This window comes from Scyliorhinus torazame, chromosome 3, assembly GCF_047496885.1.
Source record: "Scyliorhinus torazame isolate Kashiwa2021f chromosome 3, sScyTor2.1, whole genome shotgun sequence".
Lineage (NCBI taxonomy): Eukaryota > Metazoa > Chordata > Chondrichthyes > Carcharhiniformes > Scyliorhinidae > Scyliorhinus > Scyliorhinus torazame.
Genome location: NC_092709.1, coordinates 141,638,501 through 141,659,171, shown reverse-complemented (window position 1 = coordinate 141,659,171; position 20,671 = coordinate 141,638,501). Strand labels below are relative to the sequence as shown.

At 44.3% G+C, this 20,671-nt stretch overlaps 20 non-coding genes across 20 annotated transcripts; all 20 read left to right on the top strand.

Moving 5' to 3' along the window:
• The first annotated feature begins 851 nt into the window (after nt 1-851).
• On the top strand, nt 852-922 carry trnag-gcc (transfer RNA glycine (anticodon GCC)). Its single transcript has one exon. It is a non-coding gene; the product is annotated as a tRNA-Gly (tRNA).
• Nucleotides 923-1,068: 146 nt separating this feature from the next.
• On the top strand, nt 1,069-1,139 carry trnag-gcc (transfer RNA glycine (anticodon GCC)). Its single transcript has one exon. It is a non-coding gene; the product is annotated as a tRNA-Gly (tRNA).
• Nucleotides 1,140-2,618: 1,479 nt separating this feature from the next.
• On the top strand, nt 2,619-2,689 carry trnag-gcc (transfer RNA glycine (anticodon GCC)). Its single transcript has one exon. It is a non-coding gene; the product is annotated as a tRNA-Gly (tRNA).
• A 1,479-nt stretch (nt 2,690-4,168) lies between these two features.
• Nucleotides 4,169-4,239, top strand: trnag-gcc (transfer RNA glycine (anticodon GCC)). Its single transcript has one exon. It is a non-coding gene; the product is annotated as a tRNA-Gly (tRNA).
• A 146-nt stretch (nt 4,240-4,385) lies between these two features.
• Nucleotides 4,386-4,456, top strand: trnag-gcc (transfer RNA glycine (anticodon GCC)). The gene has a single exon. It is a non-coding gene; the product is annotated as a tRNA-Gly (tRNA).
• Nucleotides 4,457-5,939: 1,483 nt separating this feature from the next.
• Nucleotides 5,940-6,010, top strand: trnag-gcc (transfer RNA glycine (anticodon GCC)). The gene has a single exon. It is a non-coding gene; the product is annotated as a tRNA-Gly (tRNA).
• A 146-nt stretch (nt 6,011-6,156) lies between these two features.
• On the top strand, nt 6,157-6,227 carry trnag-gcc (transfer RNA glycine (anticodon GCC)). The gene has a single exon. It is a non-coding gene; the product is annotated as a tRNA-Gly (tRNA).
• Nucleotides 6,228-7,709: 1,482 nt separating this feature from the next.
• On the top strand, nt 7,710-7,780 carry trnag-gcc (transfer RNA glycine (anticodon GCC)). Its single transcript has one exon. It is a non-coding gene; the product is annotated as a tRNA-Gly (tRNA).
• Nucleotides 7,781-9,259: 1,479 nt separating this feature from the next.
• On the top strand, nt 9,260-9,330 carry trnag-gcc (transfer RNA glycine (anticodon GCC)). The gene has a single exon. It is a non-coding gene; the product is annotated as a tRNA-Gly (tRNA).
• A 146-nt stretch (nt 9,331-9,476) lies between these two features.
• Nucleotides 9,477-9,547, top strand: trnag-gcc (transfer RNA glycine (anticodon GCC)). Its single transcript has one exon. It is a non-coding gene; the product is annotated as a tRNA-Gly (tRNA).
• A 1,484-nt stretch (nt 9,548-11,031) lies between these two features.
• Nucleotides 11,032-11,102, top strand: trnag-gcc (transfer RNA glycine (anticodon GCC)). Its single transcript has one exon. It is a non-coding gene; the product is annotated as a tRNA-Gly (tRNA).
• A 1,490-nt stretch (nt 11,103-12,592) lies between these two features.
• On the top strand, nt 12,593-12,663 carry trnag-gcc (transfer RNA glycine (anticodon GCC)). Its single transcript has one exon. It is a non-coding gene; the product is annotated as a tRNA-Gly (tRNA).
• A 146-nt stretch (nt 12,664-12,809) lies between these two features.
• trnag-gcc (transfer RNA glycine (anticodon GCC)) lies at nt 12,810-12,880 on the top strand. Its single transcript has one exon. It is a non-coding gene; the product is annotated as a tRNA-Gly (tRNA).
• A 1,484-nt stretch (nt 12,881-14,364) lies between these two features.
• trnag-gcc (transfer RNA glycine (anticodon GCC)) lies at nt 14,365-14,435 on the top strand. Its single transcript has one exon. It is a non-coding gene; the product is annotated as a tRNA-Gly (tRNA).
• Nucleotides 14,436-15,925: 1,490 nt separating this feature from the next.
• Nucleotides 15,926-15,996, top strand: trnag-gcc (transfer RNA glycine (anticodon GCC)). Its single transcript has one exon. It is a non-coding gene; the product is annotated as a tRNA-Gly (tRNA).
• Nucleotides 15,997-16,142: 146 nt separating this feature from the next.
• Nucleotides 16,143-16,213, top strand: trnag-gcc (transfer RNA glycine (anticodon GCC)). The gene has a single exon. It is a non-coding gene; the product is annotated as a tRNA-Gly (tRNA).
• Nucleotides 16,214-17,696: 1,483 nt separating this feature from the next.
• Nucleotides 17,697-17,766, top strand: trnag-gcc (transfer RNA glycine (anticodon GCC)). Its single transcript has one exon. It is a non-coding gene; the product is annotated as a tRNA-Gly (tRNA).
• A 146-nt stretch (nt 17,767-17,912) lies between these two features.
• trnag-gcc (transfer RNA glycine (anticodon GCC)) lies at nt 17,913-17,983 on the top strand. The gene has a single exon. It is a non-coding gene; the product is annotated as a tRNA-Gly (tRNA).
• A 1,483-nt stretch (nt 17,984-19,466) lies between these two features.
• trnag-gcc (transfer RNA glycine (anticodon GCC)) lies at nt 19,467-19,537 on the top strand. Its single transcript has one exon. It is a non-coding gene; the product is annotated as a tRNA-Gly (tRNA).
• A 146-nt stretch (nt 19,538-19,683) lies between these two features.
• On the top strand, nt 19,684-19,754 carry trnag-gcc (transfer RNA glycine (anticodon GCC)). Its single transcript has one exon. It is a non-coding gene; the product is annotated as a tRNA-Gly (tRNA).
• The last annotated feature ends 917 nt before the right edge of the window (nt 19,755-20,671 follow it).

Genomic DNA, 20,671 nt, shown 5'->3' with positions numbered 1-20,671 from the left:
CACATGTGTGTAAACATCGCGAGTATCTTTACAGTACTCTTTTCCAAGATAAGTGGGAGGAGGCGATGTTTCACGTTACTCGTTTTCGGAGTCCATTTGGAGATTCACACCTCATTCACCTGAGGCAATGTTGGTGGGTAATTGTCTCCCCCTAAGGAGTCCCTTGTGTTGCAACGAGGATAATGCCAGCTTCTCAACTCTTTCCATAAAGCTGACATTCCTCAACCTTGGCGAATGCTGATTCACCCCTTCCTTTCCTGTTTTGCAAACACGGACCTACATTCGAGAGCATGATGACCAGGATGACACCTGGGGAATCAGGACACAGGATGTGACAGCATTGTGCCAATGTTGTGGGTTCATGGTGCAGAGGCCTGCATAACTGAAATGATGATGTGAGTTCAAATGTAACCAAGGCTGGTAGCGGTATAAAAGCCAGTATCCAAACATAGGTTGTTTGGTGGAGGTGTGAAATCCCACTTGACTGTAACGCAGCATTAGGATAATTAGCCAACCTGGCTGTAAAATCGGAAAGATGCACAACATATTATTCTGAAAGGAAGGAGCCGTATGTTATCAAGCCATGGAATTTGCAGTCTGGCCCAGTGGAAGCACTGTTAGCTTTGCGTGAAGAAAAGTAGCGGCCTGATGATATTGCAGTGTAGCATTAGGTGATCTGTAGTGGTGTGAAGTGAGAGCACATGAGGTTTATGCGCTGCTGTGCCCGAAGTTTAGGTAAAGAAATTTGTTGCAATTTGGGGAAAGTGAGGACAAAGTGAGGAAATGGAAATGCTGCGGAGTGAAAGCATTGGGGGAAAAAAGGAGAACATCATGAAATTGATAGCGGAGTTGCATTGGTGGTTCAGTGGTAGAATTCTCGCCTGCCACGCGGGAGGCCCGGGTTCGATTCCCGGCCAATGCAAGATCGACTGGTGTTGCACTGTTATTCCTCATCTTTACACTGCATCTCTCTGCTGGTTACATGCAGTTTTCTTTGGCGAACACACATCAACATCTGTCAGCAACTCAGGCATTGTGCATGAAAGTTCAGCTTCAGTTGTGTGGCTTGCATTGGTGGTTCAGTGGTAGAATTCTCACCTGCCACGTGAGAGGCCTGGGTTGGATTCCCGGCCAATACATTGCAGCTCCTTTGCATTCCTCTGCTCAGCAATTTTTCCTTCCTCTCTACATTCTTACCACCAGCTTTCTTTTATCACTACTACATTTTCACCATACACTCCCTCCGCATCAATCTCTTTACCACTTTCCTCATGCTCACTTTCAACATCTGCTTCACAACACTGTCCCTTTTCCTGTCCGCTTCACCACTCACAGCTGCAAACACTCATTCCTCTTCAATTAAAACCCTCCTCCTCTCACTTCTTTTTAACCCTTCACAACATTTTTACCTTCATTGCCTTCAGAAAAGTTCAAACAAACTTTGCACAAACTGATAGTTTTTCACTGGACTCTTTTTTTACAAAGTCTTTTCATTCACCTTTTTCCATTGTCACAAATAACCAGCTAAATCACAGGAATCCCACAGCATAGCAAAATATGTCAACATATATATACAGAGGAGAATACAAGCACAACAATACAATTGGACCAGTACAAATACCATGAGACAAAGAAGAGAAAAAGCAGCTCGTTCAAAGCTCATTCAGCCTCTCAGAACATTCCGGCTAAGGAGGAATGGCCCAAACATAAAGGGGCAACAGGATACCGGCCACAGAACAGGACAAGGCCCAGACACGCACAGTCTCACACATGTGTGTAAACATCGCTAGTATCTTTACAGTACTCTTTACCAAGATAAGTGGGAGGAGGCGATGTTTCACGTTACTCGTTTTCGGAGTCCATTTGGAGATTCACACCTCATTCACCTGAGGCAATGTTGGTGGGTAATTGTCTCCCCCTAAGGAGTCCCTTGTGTTGCAACGAGGATAATGCCAGCTTCTCAACTTTTTCCATAAAGCTGACATTCCTCAACCTTGGCGAATGCTGATTCACCCCTTCCTTTCCTGTTTTGCAAACACGGACCTACATTCGAGAGCATGATGAACAGGATGACACATGGGGAATCAGGACACAGGATGTGACAGCATTGTGCCAATGTTGTGGGTTCATGGTGCAGAGGCCTGCATAACTGAAATGATGATGTGAGTTCTAATGTAACCAAGGCTGGTAGCGGTATAAAAGCCATTATCCAAACATAGGTTGTTTGGTGGAGGTGTGAAATCCCACTTTACTGTAACGCAGCATTAGGATAATTAGCCAACCTGGCTGTAAAATCGGAAAGATGCACAACATATTATTCTGAAAGGAAGGAGCCGTATGTCATCAAGCCATGGAATTTGCAGTCTGGCCTAGTGGAAGCACTGTTAGCTTTGCGTGAAGAAAAGTAGCGGCCTGATGATATTGCAGTGTAGCATTAGGTGTTCTGTAGTGGTGTGAAGTGAGAGCACATGAGGTTTATGCGCTGCTGTGCCCGAAGTTTAGGTAAAGAAATTTGTTGACATTTGGGGAAAGTGAGGACAAAGTGAGGAAATGGAAATGCTGCTGAGTGAAAGCATTGGGGGAAAAAAGGAGAACATCATGAAATTGATAGCGGAGTTGCATTGGTGGTTCAGTGGTAGAATTCTCGCCTGCCACGCGGGAGGCCCGGGTTCGATTCCCGGCCAATGCATCACAGCTCTTTTGCATTCCTGTGCTCAGCAATTTTTCATTCCTCTCTACATTCTTACCACCAGCTTTCTTTTATCGCAACTACATTTTCACCACACCCTCCGCATCAATCTCTTTACCACTTTCCTCATGCTCGTTTTCAACATCTGCTTCACAACACTCTCCCTTTTCCTGTCCGCTTCACCACTCACAGCTGCAAACACTCATTCCTCTTCAATTAAAACCCTCCTTCCCTGACTTCTTTTTCACCTTTCACAACATTTTTACCTTCATTGCCTTAAGAAAAGTTCAAACAAACTTTGCACAAACTGATAATTTTTCACTGGACTCTTTTTTTTTACAATGTCTTTTCATTCACCTTTTTCCATTGTCACAAATAGCCAGCTAAATCACAGGAATTCCACAGCATAGCAAAATATGTCAACATATATATATACAGAGGAGAATACAAGCACAACAATACAATTGGACCAGTACAAATACCATGAGACAAAGAAGAGAAAAAGCAGCTCGTTCAAAGCTCATTCAGCCTCTCAGAACATTCCGGCTAAGGAGGAATGGCCCAAACATAAAGGGGCAACAGGATACCGGCCACAGAACAGGACAAGGCCCAGACACGCACAGTCTCACACATGTGTGTAAACATCGCGAGTATCTTTACAGTACTCTTTTCCAAGATAAGTGGGAGGAGGCGATGTTTCACGTTACTCGTTTTCGGAGTCCATTTGGAGATTCACACCTCATTCACCTGAGGCAATGTTGGTGGGTAATTGTCTCCCCCTAAGGAGTCCCTTGTGTTGCAACGAGGATAATGCCAGCTTCTCAACTCTTTCCATAAAGCTGACATTCCTCAACCTTGGCGAATGCTGATTCACCCCTTCCTTTCCTGTTTTGCAAACACGGACCTACATTCGAGAGCATGATGACCAGGATGACACATGGGGAATCAGGACACAGGATGTGACAGCATTGTGCCAATGTTGTGGGTTCATGGTGCAGAGGCCTGCATAACTGAAATGATGATGTGAGTTCAAATGTAACCAAGGCTGGTAGCGGTATAAAAGCCATTATCCAAACATAGGTTGTTTGGTGGAGGTGTGAAATCCCACTTGACTGTAACGCAGCATTAGGATAATTAGCCAACCTGGCTGTAAAATCGGAAAGATGCACAACATATTATTCTGAAAGGAAGGAGCCGTATGTTATCAAGCCATGGAATTTGCAGTCTGGCCCAGTGGAAGCACTGTTAGCTTTGCGTGAAGAAAAGTAGCAGCCTGATGATATTGCAGTGTAGCATTAGGTGATCTGTAGTGGTGTGAAGTGAGAGCACATGAGGTTTATGCGCTGCTGTGCCCGAAGTTTAGGTAAAGAAATTTGTTGACATTTGGGGAAAGAGAGGACAAAGTGAGGAAATGGAAATGCTGCTGAGTGAAAGCATTGGGGAAAAAAAGGAGAACATCATGAGATTGATAGTGGAGTTGCATTGGTGGTTCAGTGGTAGAATTCTCGCCTGCCACGCGGGAGGCCCGGGTTCGATTCCCGGCCAATGCAAGATCGACTGGTGTTGCACTGTTATTTCTCATCTTTACACTGCATCTCTCTGCTGGTTACATGCAGTTTTCTTTGGCGAACACACATCAACATCTGTCAGCAACTCAGGCATTGTGCATGAAAGTTCAGCTTCAGTTGTGTGGCTTGCATTGGTGGTTCAGTGGTAGAATTCTCACCTGCCACGTGAGAGGCCTGGGTTGGATTCCCGGCCAATACATTGCAGCTCCTTTGCATTCCTCTGCTCAGCAATTTTTCCTTCCTCTCTACATTCTTACCACCAGCTTTCTTTTATCACAACTACATTTTCACCATACACTCCCTCCGCATCAATCTCTTTACCACTTTCCTCATGCTCACTTTCAACATCTGCTTCACAACACTGTCCCTTTTCCTGTCCGCTTCACCACTCACAGCTGCAAACACTCATTCCTCTTCAATTAAAACCCTCCTTCCCTGACTTCTTTTTCACCTTTCACAACATTTTTACCTTCATTGCCTTAAGAAAAGTTCAAACAAACTTTGCACAAACTGATAATTTTTCACTGGACTCTTTTTTTTTACAATGTCTTTTCATTCACCTTTTTCCATTGTCACAAATAGCCAGCTAAATCACAGGAATTCCACAGCATAGCAAAATATGTCAACATATATATATACAGAGGAGAATACAAGCACAACAATACAATTGGACCAGTACAAATACCATGAGACAAAGAAGAGAAAAAGCAGCTCGTTCAAAGCTCATTCAGCCTCTCAGAACATTCCGGCTAAGGAGGAATGGCCCAAACATAAAGGGGCAACAGGATACCGGCCACAGAACAGGACAAGGCCCAGACACGCACAGTCTCACACATGTGTGTAAACATCGCGAGTATCTTTACAGTACTCTTTTCCAAGATAAGTGGGAGGAGGCGATGTTTCACGTTACTCGTTTTCGGAGTCCATTTGGAGATTCACACCTCATTCACCTGAGGCAATGTTGGTGGGTAATTGTCTCCCCCTAAGGAGTCCCTTGTGTTGCAACGAGGATAATGCCAGCTTCTCAACTCTTTCCATAAAGCTGACATTCCTCAACCTTGGCGAATGCTGATTCACCCCTTCCTTTCCTGTTTTGCAAACACGGACCTACATTCGAGAGCATGATGACCAGGATGACACCTGGGGAATCAGGACACAGGATGTGACAGCATTGTGCCAATGTTGTGGGTTCATGGTGCAGAGGCCTGCATAACTGAAATGATGATGTGAGTTCAAATGTAACCAAGGCTGGTAGCGGTATAAAAGCCAGTATCCAAACATAGGTTGTTTGGTGGAGGTGTGAAATCCCACTTGACTGTAACGCAGCATTAGGATAATTAGCCAACCTGGCTGTAAAATCGGAAAGATGCACAACATATTATTCTGAAAGGAAGGAGCCGTATGTTATCAAGCCATGGAATTTGCAGTCTGGCCCAGTGGAAGCACTGTTAGCTTTGCGTGAAGAAAAGTAGCAGCCTGATGATATTGCAGTGTAGCATTAGGTGATCTGTAGTGGTGTGAAGTGAGAGCACATGAGGTTTATGCGCTGCTGTGCCCGAAGTTTAGGTAAAGAAATTTGTTGACATTTGGGGAAAGAGAGGACAAAGTGAGGAAATGGAAATGCTGCTGAGTGAAAGCATTGGGGAAAAAAAGGAGAACATCATGAGATTGATAGTGGAGTTGCATTGGTGGTTCAGTGGTAGAATTCTCGCCTGCCACGCGGGAGGCCCGGGTTCCATTCCCGGCCAATGCAAGATCGACTGGTGTTGCACTGTTATTTCTCATCTTTACACTGCATCTCTCTGCTGGTTACATGCAGTTTTCTTTGGCGAACACACATCAACATCTGTCAGCAACTCAGGCATTGTGCATGAAAGTTCAGCTTCAGTTGTGTGGCTTGCATTGGTGGTTCAGTGGTAGAATTCTCACCTGCCACGTGAGAGGCCCGGGTTGGATTCCCGGCCAATACATTGCAGCTCCTTTGCATTCCTCTGCTCAGCAATTTTTCCTTCCTCTCTACATTCTTACCACCAGCTTTCTATAATCACAACTACATTTTCACCATACACTCCCTCCGCATCAATCTCTTTACCACTTTCCTCATGCTCACTTTCAACATCTGCTTCACAACACTGTCCCTTTTCCTGTCCGCTTCACCACTCACAGCTGCAAACACTCATTCCTCTTCAATTAAAACCCTCCTCCTCTCACTTCTTTTTCACCTTTCACAACATTTTTACCTTCATTGCCTTAAGAAAAGTTCAAACAAACTTTGCACAAACTGATAATTTTTCACTGGACTCTTTTTTTTTTACAATGTCTTTTCATTCACCTTTTTCCATTGTCACAAATAGCCAGCTAAATCACAGGAATTCCACAGCATAGCAAAATATGTCAACATATATATATATATACAGAGGAGAATACAAGCACAACAATACAATTGGACCAGTACAAATACCATGAGACAAAGAAGAGAAAAAGCAGCTCGTTCAAAGCTCATTCAGCCTCTCAGAACATTCCGGTTAAGGAGGAATGGCCCAAACATAAAGGGGCAACAGGATACCAGCCACAGAACAGGACAAGGCCCAGACACGCACAGTCTCACACATGTGTGTAAACGTCGCGAGTATCTTTACAGTACTCTTTTCCAAGATAAGTGGGAGGAGGCGATGTTTCACGTTACTCGTTTTCGGAGTCCATTTGGAGATTCACACCTCATTCACCTGAGGCAATGTTGGTGGGTAATTGTCTCCCCCTAGGGAGTCCCTTGTGTTGCAACTAGGATAATGCCAGCTTCTCAACTCTTTCCATAAAGCTGACATTCCTCAACCTTGGCGAATGCTGATTCACCCCTTCCTTTCCTGTTTTGCAAACACGGACCTACATTCGAGAGCATGATGACCAGGATGACACATGGGGAATCAGGACACAGGATGTGACAGCATTGTGCCAATGTTGTGGGTTCATGGTGCAGAGGCCTGCATAACTGAAATGATGATGTGAGTTCTAATGTAACCAAGGCTGGTAGCGGTATAAAAGCCATTATCCAAACATAGGTTGTTTGGTGGAGGTGTGAAATCCCACTTTACTGTAACGCAGCATTAGGATAATTAGCCAACCTGGCTGTAAAATCGGAAAGATGCACAACATATTATTCTGAAAGGAAGGAGCCGTATGTTATCAAGCCATGGAATTTGCAGTCTGGCCTAGTGGAAGCACTGTTAGCTTTGCGTGAAGAAAAGTAGCGGCCTGATGATATTGCAGTGTAGCATTAGGTGATCTGTAGTGGTGTGAAGTGAGAGCACATGAGGTTTATGCGCTGCTGTGCCCGAAGTTTAGGTAAAGAAATTTGTTGACATTTGGGGAAAGTGAGGACAAAGTGAGGAAATGGAAATGCTGCTGAGTGAAAGCATTGGGGGAAAAGAGGAGAACATCATGAAATTGACAGAACATTGGTGGTTCAGTGGTAGAATTCTTGCCTGCCACGCGGGAGGCCCGGGTTCGATTCCCGGCCAATGCATCACAGCTCTTTTGCATTCCTGTGCTCAGCAATTTTTCATTCCTCTCTACATTCTTACCACCAGCTTTCTTTTATCGCAACTACATTTTCACCACACCCTCCGCATCAATCTCTTTACCACTTTCCTCATGCTCGTTTTCAACATCTGCTTCACAACACTCTCCCTTTTCCTGTCCGCTTCACCACTCCCAGCTGCAAACACTCATTCCTCTTCAATTAAAACCCTCCTTCCCTGACTTCTTTTTCACCTTTCACAACATTTTTACCTTCATTGCCTTAAGAAAAGTTCAAACAAACTTTGCACAAACTGATAATTTTTCACTGGACTCTTTTTTTTTACAATGTCTTTTCATTCACCTTTTTCCATTGTCACAAATAGCCAGCTAAATCACAGGAATTCCACAGCATAGCAAAATATGTCAACATATATATATACAGAGGAGAATACAAGCACAACAATACAATTGGACCAGTACAAATACCATGAGACAAAGAAGAGAAAAAGCAGCTCGTTCAAAGCTCATTCAGCCTCTCAGAACATTCCGGCTAAGGAGGAATGGCCCAAACATAAAGGGGCAACAGGATACCGGCCACAGAACAGGACAAGGCCCAGACACGCACAGTCTCACACATGTGTGTAAACATCGCAAGTATCTTCACAGTACTCTTTTCCAAGATAAGTGGGAGGAGGCGATGTTTCACGTTACTCGTTTTCGGAGTCCATTTGGAGATTCACACCTCATTCACCTGAGGCAATGTTGGTGGGTAATTGTCTCCCCCTAAGGAGTCCCTTGTGTTGCAACGAGGATAATGCCAGCTTCTCAACTCTTTCCATAAAGCTGACATTCCTTAACCTTGGCGAATGCTGATTCACCCCTTCCTTTCCTGTTTTGCAAACACGGACCTACATTCGAGAGCATGATGACCAGGATGACACATGGGGAATCAGGACACAGGATGTGACAGCATTGTGCCAATGTTGTGGGTTCATGGTGCAGAGGCCTGCATAACTGAAATGATGATGTGAGTTCAAATGTAACCAAGGCTGGTAGCGGTATAAAAGCCATTATCCAAACATAGGTTGTTTGGTGGAGGTGTGAAATCCCACTTGACTGTAACGCAGCATTAGGATAATTAGCCAACCTGGCTGTAAAATCGGAAAGATGCACAACATATTATTCTGAAAGGAAGGAGCCGTATGTTATCAAGCCATGGAATTTGCAGTCTGGCCCAGTGGAAGCACTGTTAGCTTTGCGTGAAGAAAAGTAGCAGCCTGATGATATTGCAGTGTAGCATTAGGTGATCTGTAGTGGTGTGAAGTGAGAGCACATGAGGTTTATGCGCTGCTGTGCCCGAAGTTTAGGTAAAGAAATTTGTTGACATTTGGGGAAAGAGAGGACAAAGTGAGGAAATGGAAATGCTGCTGAGTGAAAGCATTGGGGAAAAAAAGGAGAACATCATGAGATTGATAGTGGAGTTGCATTGGTGGTTCAGTGGTAGAATTCTCGCCTGCCACGCGGGAGGCCCGGGTTCCATTCCCGGCCAATGCAAGATCGACTGGTGTTGCACTGTTATTTCTCATCTTTACACTGCATCTCTCTGCTGGTTACATGCAGTTTTCTTTGGCGAACACACATCAACATCTGTCAGCAACTCAGGCATTGTGCATGAAAGTTCAGCTTCAGTTGTGTGGCTTGCATTGGTGGTTCAGTGGTAGAATTCTCACCTGCCACGTGAGAGGCCCGGGTTGGATTCCCGGCCAATACATTGCAGCTCCTTTGCGTTCCTCTGCTTAGCAATTTTTCCTTCCTCTCTACATTCTTACCACCAGCTTTCTATAATCACAACTACATTTTCACCATACACTCCCTCCGCATCAATCTCTTTACCACTTTCCTCATGCTCACTTTCAACATCTGCTTCACAACACTCTCCCTTTTCCTGTCCGCTTCACCACTCACAGCTGCAAACACTCATTCCTCTTCAATTAAAACCCTCCTTCCCTGACTTCTTTTTCACCTTTCACAACATTTTTACCTTCATTGCCTTAAGAAAAGTTCAAACAAACTTTGCACAAACTGATAATTTTTCACTGGACTCTTTTTTTTTACAATGTCTTTTCATTCACCTTTTTCCATTGTCACAAATAGCCAGCTAAATCACAGGAATTCCACAGCATAGCAAAATATGTCAACATATATATATACAGAGGAGAATACAAGCACAACAATACAATTGGACCAGTACAAATACCATGAGACAAAGAAGAGAAAAAGCAGCTCGTTCAAAGCTCATTCAGCCTCTCAGAACATTCCGGCTAAGGAGGAATGGCCCAAACATAAAGGGGCAACAGGATACCGGCCACAGAACAGGACAAGGCCCAGACACGCACAGTCTCACACATGTGTGTAAACATCGCGAGTATCTTTACAGTACTCTTTTCCGAGATAAGTGGGAGGAGGCGATGTTTCACGTTACTCGTTTTCGGAGTCCATTTGGAGATTCACACCTCATTCACCTGAGGCAATGTTGGTGGGTAATTGTCTCCCCCTAAGGAGTCCCTTGTGTTGCAACGAGGATAATGCCAGCTTCTCAACTCTTTCCATAAAGCTGACATTCCTCAACCTTGGCGAATGCTGATTCACCACTTCCTTTTCTGTTTTGCAAACACGGACCTACATTCGAGAGCTTGATGACCAGGATGACACCTGGGGAATCAGGACACAGGATGTGACAGCATTGTGCCAATGTTGTTGGGTTCATGGTGCAGAGGTCTGCATAACTGAAATGATGATGTGAGTTCAAATGTAACCAAGGCTGGTAGCGGTATAAAAGCCATTATCCAAACATAGGTTGTTTGGTGGAGGTGTGAAATCCCACTTGACTGTAACGCAGCATTAGGATAATTAGCCAACCTGGCTGTAAAATCGGAAAGATGCACAACATATTATTCTGAAAGGAAGGAGCCGTATGTTATCAAGCCATGGAATTTGCAGTCTGGCCCAGTGGAAGCACTGTTAGCTTTGCGTGAAGAAAAGTAGCAGCCTGATGATATTGCAGTGTAGCATTAGGTGATCTGTAGTGGTGTGAAGTGAGAGCACAGGAGCTTTATGCGCTGCTGTGCCCGATGTTTAGGTAAAGAAATTTGTTGCAATTTGGGGAAAGTGAGGACAAAGTGAGGAAATGGAAATGCTGCGGTGTGAAAGCATTGGGGGAAAAAAGGAGAACATCATGAAATTGTTAGCGGAGTTGCATTGGTGGTTCAGTGATAGAATTCTCGCCTGCCACGCGGGAGGCCCGGGTTCGATTCCCGGCCAATGCATCACAGCTCTTTTGCATTCCTGTGCTCAGCAATTTTTCATTCCTCTCTACATTCTTACCACCAGCTTTCTTTTATCGCAACTACATTTTCACCACACCCTCCGCATCAATCTCTTTACCACTTTCCTCATGCTCGTTTTCAACATCTGCTTCACAACACTCTCCCTTTTCCTGTCCGCTTCACCACTCACAGCTGCAAACACTCATTCCTCTTCAATTAAAACCCTCCTTCCCTGACTTCTTTTTCACCTTTCACAACATTTTTACCTTCATTGCCTTAAGAAAAGTTCAAACAAACTTTGCACAAACTGATAATTTTTCACTGGACTCTTTTTTTTTACAATGTCTTTTCATTTTTCACCTTTTCACCTTTTTCCATTGTCACAAATAGCCAGCTAAATCACAGGAATTCCATAGCATAGCAAAATATGTCAACATATATATATACAGAGGAGAATACAAGCACAACAATACAATTGGACCAGTACAAATACCATGAGACAAAGAAGAAAAAAAGCAGCTCGTTCAAAGCTCATTCAGCCTCTCAGAACATTCCGGCTAAGGAGGAATGGCCCAAACATAAAGGGGCAACAGGATACCGGCCACAGAACAGGACAAGGCCCAGACACGCACAGTCTCACACATGTGTGTAAACATCGCGAGTATCTTTACAGTACTCTTTTCCAAGATAAGTGGGAGGAGGCGATGTTTCACGTTAATCTTTTTCGCAGTCCATTTGGAGATTCACACCTCATTCACCTGAGGCAATGTTGGTGGGTAATTGTCTCCCCCTAAGGAGTCCCTTGTGTTGCAACGAGGATAATGCCAGCTTCTCAACTCTTTCCATAAAGCTGACATTCCTCAACCTTGGCGAATGCTGATTCACCCCTTCCTTTCCTGTTTTGCAAACACGGACCTACATTCGAGAGCATGATGACCAGGATGACACATGGGGAATCAGGACACAGGATGTGACAGCATTGTGCCAATGTTGTGGGTTCATGGTGCAGAGGCCTGCATAACTGAAATGATGATGTGAGTTCAAATGTAACCAAGGCTGGTAGCGGTATAAAAGCCAGTATCCAAACATAGGTTGTTTGGTGGAGGTGTGAAATCCCACTTGACTGTAACGCAGCATTAGGATAATTAGCCAACCTGGCTGTAAAATCGGAAAGATGCACAACATTTTATTCTGAAAGGAAGGAGCCGTATGTTATCAAGCCATGGAATTTGCAGTCTGGCCCAGTGGAAGCACTGTTAGCTTTGCGTGAAGAAAAGTAGCAGCCTGATGATATTGCAGTGTAGCATTAGGTGATCTGTAGTGGTGTGAAGTGAGAGCACATGAGGTTTATGCGCTGCTGTGCCCGAAGTTTAGGTAAAGAAATTTGTTGACATTTGGGGAAAGAGAGGACAAAGTGAGGAAATGGAAATGCTGCTGAGTGAAAGCATTGGGGAAAAAAAGGAGAACATCATGAGATTGATAGTGGAGTTGCATTGGTGGTTCAGTGGTAGAATTCTCGCCTGCCACGCGGGAGGCCCGGGTTCGATTCCCGGCCAATGCAAGATCGACTGGTGTTGCACTGTTATTTCTCATCTTTACACTGCATCTCTCTGCTGGTTACATGCAGTTTTCTTTGGCGAACACACATCAACATCTGTCAGCAACTCAGGCATTGTGCATGAAAGTTCAGCTTCAGTTGTGTGGCTTGCATTGGTGGTTCAGTGGTAGAATTCTCACCTGCCACGTGAGAGGCCCGGGTTGGATTCCCGGCCAATACATTGCAGCTCCTTTGCGTTCCTCTGCTTAGCAATTTTTCCTTCCTCTCTACATTCTTACCACCAGCTTTCTATAATCACAACTACATTTTCACCATACACTCCCTCCGCATCAATCTCTTTACCACTTTCCTCATGCTCACTTTCAACATCTGCTTCACAACACTCTCCCTTTTCCTGTCCGCTTCACCACTCACAGCTGCAAACACTCATTCCTCTTCAATTAAAACCCTCCTTCCCTGACTTCTTTTTCACCTTTCACAACATTTTTACCTTCATTGCCTTAAGAAAAGTTCAAACAAACTTTGCACAAACTGATAATTTTTCACTGGACTCTTTTTTTTTACAATGTCTTTTCATTCACCTTTTTCCATTGTCACAAATAGCCAGCTAAATCACAGGAATTCCACAGCATAGCAAAATATGTCAACATATATATATACAGAGGAGAATACAAGCACAACAATACAATTGGACCAGTACAAATACCATGAGACAAAGAAGAGAAAAAGCAGCTCGTTCAAAGCTCATTCAGCCTCTCAGAACATTCCGGCTAAGGAGGAATGGCCCAAACATAAAGGGGCAACAGGATACCGGCCACAGAACAGGACAAGGCCCAGACACGCACAGTCTCACACATGTGTGTAAACATCGCGAGTATCTTTACAGTACTCTTTTCCGAGATAAGTGGGAGGAGGCGATGTTTCACGTTACTCGTTTTCGGAGTCCATTTGGAGATTCACACCTCATTCACCTGAGGCAATGTTGGTGGGTAATTGTCTCCCCCTAAGGAGTCCCTTGTGTTGCAACGAGGATAATGCCAGCTTCTCAACTCTTTCCATAAAGCTGACATTCCTCAACCTTGGCGAATGCTGATTCACCACTTCCTTTTCTGTTTTGCAAACACGGACCTACATTCGAGAGCTTGATGACCAGGATGACACCTGGGGAATCAGGACACAGGATGTGACAGCATTGTGCCAATGTTGTTGGGTTCATGGTGCAGAGGTCTGCATAACTGAAATGATGATGTGAGTTCAAATGTAACCAAGGCTGGTAGCGGTATAAAAGCCATTATCCAAACATAGGTTGTTTGGTGGAGGTGTGAAATCCCACTTGACTGTAACGCAGCATTATGATAATTAGCCAACCTGGCTGTAAAATCGGAAAGATGCACAACATATTATTCTGAAAGGAAGGAGCCGTATGTTATCAAGCCATGGAATTTGCAGTCTGGCCCAGTGGAAGCACTGTTAGCTTTGCGTGAAGAAAAGTAGCAGCCTGATGATATTGCAGTGTAGCATTAGGTGATCTGTAGTGGTGTGAAGTGAGAGCACAGGAGCTTTATGCGCTGCTGTGCCCGATGTTTAGGTAAAGAAATTTGTTGCAATTTGGGGAAAGTGAGGACAAAGTGAGGAAATGGAAATGCTGCGGTGTGAAAGCATTGGGGGAAAAAAGGAGAACATCATGAAATTGTTAGCGGAGTTGCATTGGTGGTTCAGTGATAGAATTCTCGCCTGCCACGCGGGAGGCCCGGGTTCGATTCCCGGCCAATGCATCACAGCTCTTTTGCATTCCTGTGCTCAGCAATTTTTCATTCCTCTCTACATTCTTACCACCAGCTTTCTTTTATCGCAACTACATTTTCACCACACCCTCCGCATCAATCTCTTTACCACTTTCCTCATGCTCGTTTTCAACATCTGCTTCACAACACTCTCCCTTTTCCTGTCCGCTTCACCACTCACAGCTGCAAACACTCATTCCTCTTCAATTAAAACCCTCCTTCCCTGACTTCTTTTTCACCTTTCACAACATTTTTACCTTCATTGCCTTAAGAAAAGTTCAAACAAACTTGGCACAAACTGATAATTTTTCACTGGACTCTTTTTTTTTACAATGTCTTTTCATTTTTCACCTTTTCACCTTTTTCCATTGTCACAAATAGCCAGCTAAATCACAGGAATTCCATAGCATAGCAAAATATGTCAACATATATATATACAGAGGAGAATACAAGCGCAACAATACAATTGGACCAGTACAAATACCATGAGACAAAGAAGAAAAAAAGCAGCTCGTTCAAAGCTCATTCAGCCTCTCAGAACATTCCGGCTAAGGAGGAATGGCCCAAACATAAAGGGGCAACAGGATACCGGCCACAGAACAGGACAAGGCCCAGACACGCACAGTCTCACACATGTGTGTAAACATCGCGAGTATCTTTACAGTACTCTTTTCCAAGATAAGTGGGAGGAGGCGATGTTTCACGTTAATCTTTTTCGCAGTCCATTTGGAGATTCACACCTCATTCACCTGAGGCAATGTTGGTGGGTAATTGTCTCCCCCTAAGGAGTCCCTTGTGTTGCAACGAGGATAATGCCAGCTTCTCAACTCTTTCCATAAAGCTGACATTCCTCAACCTTGGCGAATGCTGATTCACCCCTTCCTTTCCTGTTTTGCAAACACGGACCTACATTCGAGAGCATGATGACCAGGATGACACATGGGGAATCAGGACACAGGATGTGACAGCATTGTGCCAATGTTGTGGGTTCATGGTGCAGAGGCCTGCATAACTGAAATGATGATGTGAGTTCAAATGTAACCAAGGCTGGTAGCGGTATAAAAGCCAGTATCCAAACATAGGTTGTTTGGTGGAGGTGTGAAATCCCACTTTACTGTAACGCAGCATTAGGATAATTAGCCAACCTGGCTGTAAAATCGGAAAGATGCACAACATATTATTCTGAAAGGAAGGAGCCGTATGTTATCAAGCCATGGAATTTGCAGTCTGGCCCAGTGGAAGCACTGTTAGCTTTGCGTGAAGAAAAGTAGCAGCCTGATGATATTGCAGTGTAGCATTAGGTGATCTGTAGTGGTGTGAAGTGAGAGCACATGAGGTTTATGCGCTGCTGTGCCCGAAGTTTAGGTAAAGAAATTTGTTGCAATTTGGGGAAAGTGAGGACAAAGTGAGGAAATGGAAATGCTGCGGAGTGAAAGCATTGGGGGAAAAAAGGAGAACATCATGAAATTGATAGCGGAGTTGCATTGGTGGTTCAGTGGTAGAATTCTCGCCTGCCACGCGGGAGGCCCGGGTTCGATTCCCGGCCAATGCAAGATCGACTGGTGTTGCACTGTTATTCCTCATCTTTACACTGCATCTCTCTGCTGGTTACATGCAGTTTTCTTTGGCGAACACACATCAACATCTGTCAGCAACTCAGGCATTGTGCATGAAAGTTCAGCTTCAGTTGTGTGGCTTGCATTGGTGGTTCAGTGGTAGAATTCTCACCTGCCACGTGAGAGGCCTGGGTTGGATTCCCGGCCAATACATTGCAGCTCCTTTGCATTCCTCTGCTCAGCAATTTTTCCTTCCTCTCTACATTCTTACCACCAGCTTTCTTTTATCACAACTACATTTTCACCATACACTCCCTCCGCATCAATCTCTTTACCACTTTCCTCATGCTCACTTTCAACATCTGCTTCACAACACTCTCCCTTTTCCTGTCCGCTTCACCACTCACAGCTGCAAACACTCATTCCTCTTCAATTAAAACCCTCCTTCCCTGACTTCTTTTTCACCTTTCACAACATTTTTACCTTCATTGCCTTAAGAAAAGTTCAAACAAACTTTGCACAAACTGATAATTTTTCACTGGACTCTTTTTTTTTACAATGTCTTTTCATTCACCTTTTTCCATTGTCACAAATAGCCAGCTAAATCACAGGAATTACACAGCATAGCAAAATATGTCAACATATATATATACAGAGGAGAATACAAGCACAACAATACAATTGGACCAGTACAAATACCATGAGACAAAGAAGAGAAAAAGCAGCTCGTTCAAAGCTCATTCAGCCTCTCAGAACATTCCGGCTAAGGAGGAATGGCCCTAACATAAAGGGGCAACAGGATACCGGCCACAGAACAGGACAAGGCCCAGACACGCACAGTCTCACACATGTGTGTAAACATCGCGAGTATCTTTACAGTACTCTTTTCCAAGATAAGTGGGAGGAGGCGATGTTTCACGTTACTCGTTTTCGGAGTCCATTTGGAGATTCACACCTCATTCACCTGAGGCAATGTTGGTGGGTAATTGTCTCCCCCTAAGGAGTCCCTTGTGTTGCAACGAGGATAATGCCAGCTTCTCAACTCTTTCCATAAAGCTGACATTCCTTAACCTTGGCGAATGCTGATTCACCCCTTCCTTTCCTGTTTTGCAAACACGGACCTACATTCGAGAGCATGATGACCAGGATGACACATGGGGAATCAGGACACAGGATGTGACAGCATTGTGCCAATGTTGTGGGTTCATGGTGCAGAGGCCTGCATAACTGAAATGATGATGTGAGTTCAAATGTAACCAAGGCTGGTAGCGGTATAAAAGCCATTATCCAAACATAGGTTGTTTGGTGGAGGTGTGAAATCCCACTTGACTGTAACGCAGCATTAGGATAATTAGCCAACCTGGCTGTAAAATCGGAAAGATGCGCAACATATTATTCTGAAAGGAAGGAGCCGTATGTTATCAAGCCATGGAATTTGCAGTCTGGCCCAGTGGAAGCACTGTTAGCTTTGCGTGAAGAAAAGTAGCAGCCTGATGATATTGCAGTGTAGCATTAGGTGATCTGTAGTGGTGTGAAGTGAGAGCACATGAGGTTTATGCGCTGCTGTGCCCGAAGTTTAGGTAAAGAAATTTGTTGACATTTGGGGAAAGAGAGGACAAAGTGAGGAAATGGAAATGCTGCTGAGTGAAAGCATTGGGGAAAAAAAGGAGAACATCATGAAATTGATAGTGGAGTTGCATTGGTGGTTCATGGTAGAATTCTCGCCTGCCACGCGGGAGGCCCGGGTTCGATTCCCGGCCAATGCAAGATCGACTGGTGTTGCACTGTTATTTCTCATCTTTACACTGCATCTCTCTGCTGGTTACATGCAGTTTTCTTTGGCGAACACACATCAACATCTGTCAGCAACTCAGGCATTGTGCATGAAAGTTCAGCTTCAGTTGTGTGGCTTGCATTGGTGGTTCAGTGGTAGAATTCTCACCTGCCACGTGAGAGGCCCGGGTTGGATTCCCGGCCAATACATTGCAGCTCCTTTGCATTCCTCTGCTCAGCAATTTTTCCTTCCTCTCTACATTCTTACCACCAACTTTCTTTTATCACAACTACATTTTCACCATACACTCCCTCCGCATCAATCTCTTTACCACTTTCCTCATGCTCACTTTCAACATCTGCTTCACAACACTCTCCCTTTTCCTGTCCGCTTCACCACTCACAGCTGCAAACACTCATTCCTCTTCAATTAAAACCCTCCTTCCCTGACTTCTTTTTCACCTTTCACAACATTTTTACCTTCATTGCCTTAAGAAAGTTCAAACAAACTTTGCACAAACTGATAATTTTTCACTGGACTCTTTTTTTTTACAATGTCTTTTCATTCACCTTTTTCCATTGTCACAAATAGCCAGCTAAATCACAGGAATTCCACAGCATAGCAAAATATGTCAACATATATATATACAGAGGAGAATACAAGCACAACAATACAATTGGACCAGTACAAATACCATGAGACAAAGAAGAGAAAAAGCAGCTCGTTCAAAGCTCATTCAGCCTCTCAGAACATTCCGGCTAAGGAGGAATGGCCCAAACATAAAGGGGCAACAGGATACCGGCCACAGAACAGGACAAGGCCCAGACACGCACAGTCTCACACATGTGTGTAAACATCGCGAGTATCTTTACAGTACTCTTTTCCAAGATAAGTGGGAGGAGGCGATGTTTCACGTTACTCGTTTTCAGAGTCCATTTGGAGATTCACACCTCATTCACCAGAGGCAATGTTGGTGGGTAATTGTCTCCCCCTAAGGAGTCCCTTGTGTTGCAAAGAGGATAATGCCAGCTTCTCAACTCTTTCCATAAAGCTGACATTCCTCAACCTTGGCGAATGCTGATTCACCACTTCCTTTTCTGTTTTGCAAACACGGACCTACATTCGAGAGCATGATGACCAGGATGACACCTGGGGAATCAGGACACAGGATGTGACAGCATTGTGCCAATGTTGTTGGGTTCATGGTGCAGAGGTCTGCATAACTGAAATGATGATGTGAGTTCAAATGTAACCAAGGCTGGTAGCGGTATAAAAGCCATTATCCAAACATAGGTTGTTTGGTGGAGGTGTGAAATCCCACTTTACTGTAACGCAGCATTAGGATAATTAGCCAACCTGGCTGTAAAATCGGAAAGATGCACAACATATTATTCTGAAAGGAAGGAGCCGTATGTTATCAAGCCATGGAATTTGCAGTCTGGCCCAGTGGAAGCACTGTTAGCTTTGCGTGAAGAAAAGTAGCAGCCTGATGATATTGCAGTGTAGCATTAGGTGATCTGTAGTGGTGTGAAGTGAGAGCACATGAGGTTTATGCGCTGCTGTGCCCGAAGTTTAGGTAAAGAAATTTGTTGCAATTTGGGGAAAGTGAGGACAAAGTGAGGAAATGGAAATGCTGCGGAGTGAAAGCATTGGGGGAAAAAAGGAGAACATCATGAACTTGATAGCGGAGTTGCATGGGTGGTTCAGTGGTAGAATTCTCGCCTGCCACGCGGGAGGCCCGGGTTCGATTCCCGGCCAATGCAAGATCGACTGGTGTTGCACTGTTATTCCTCATCTTTACACTGCATCTCTCTGCTGGTTACATGCAGTTTTCTTTGGCGAACACACATCAACATCTGTCAGCAACTCAGGCATTGTGCATGAAAGTTCAGCTTCAGTTGTGTGGCTTGCATTGGTGGTTCAGTGGTAGAATTCTCACCTGCCACGTGAGAGGCCTGGGTTGGATTCCCGGCCAATACATTGCAGCTCCTTTGCATTCCTCTGCTCAGCAATTTTTCCTTCCTCTCTACATTCTTACCACCAGCTTTCTTTTATCACAACTACATTTTCACCATACACTCCCTCCGCATCAATCTCTTTACCACTTTCCTCATGCTCACTTTCAACATCTGCTTCACAACACTCTCCCTTTTCCTGTCCGCTTCACCACTCACAGCTGCAAACACTCATTCCTCTTCAATTAAAACCCTCCTTCCCTGACTTCTTTTTCACCTTTCACAACATTTTTACCTTCATTGCCTTAAGAAAAGTTCAAACAAACTTTGCACAAACTGATAATTTTTCACTGGACTCTTTTTTTACAATGTCTTTTCATTCACCTTTTTCCATTGTCACAAATAGCCAGCTAAATCACAGGAATTCCACAGCATAGCAAAATATGTCAACATATATATATACAGAGGAGAATACAAGCACAACAATACAATTGGACCAGTACAAATACCATGAGACAAAGAAGAGAAAAAGCAGCTCGTTCAAAGCTCATTCAGCCTCTCAGAACATTCCGGCTAAGGAGGAATGGCCCAAACATAAAGGGGCAACAGGATACCGGCCACAGAACAGGACAAGGCCCAGACACGCACAGTCTCACACATGTGTGTAAACATCGCGAGTATCTTTACAGTACTCTTTTCCAAGATAAGTGGGAGGAGGCGATGTTTCACGTTACTCGTTTTCGGAGTCCATTTGGAGATTCACACCTCATTCACCTGAGGCAATGTTGGTGGGTAATTGTCTCCCCCTAAGGAGTCCCTTGTGTTGCAACGAGGATAATGCCAGCTTCTCAACTCTTTCCATAAAGCTGACATTCCTCAACCTTGGCGAATGCTGATTCACCACTTCCTTTTCTGTTTTGCAAACACGGACCTACATTCGAG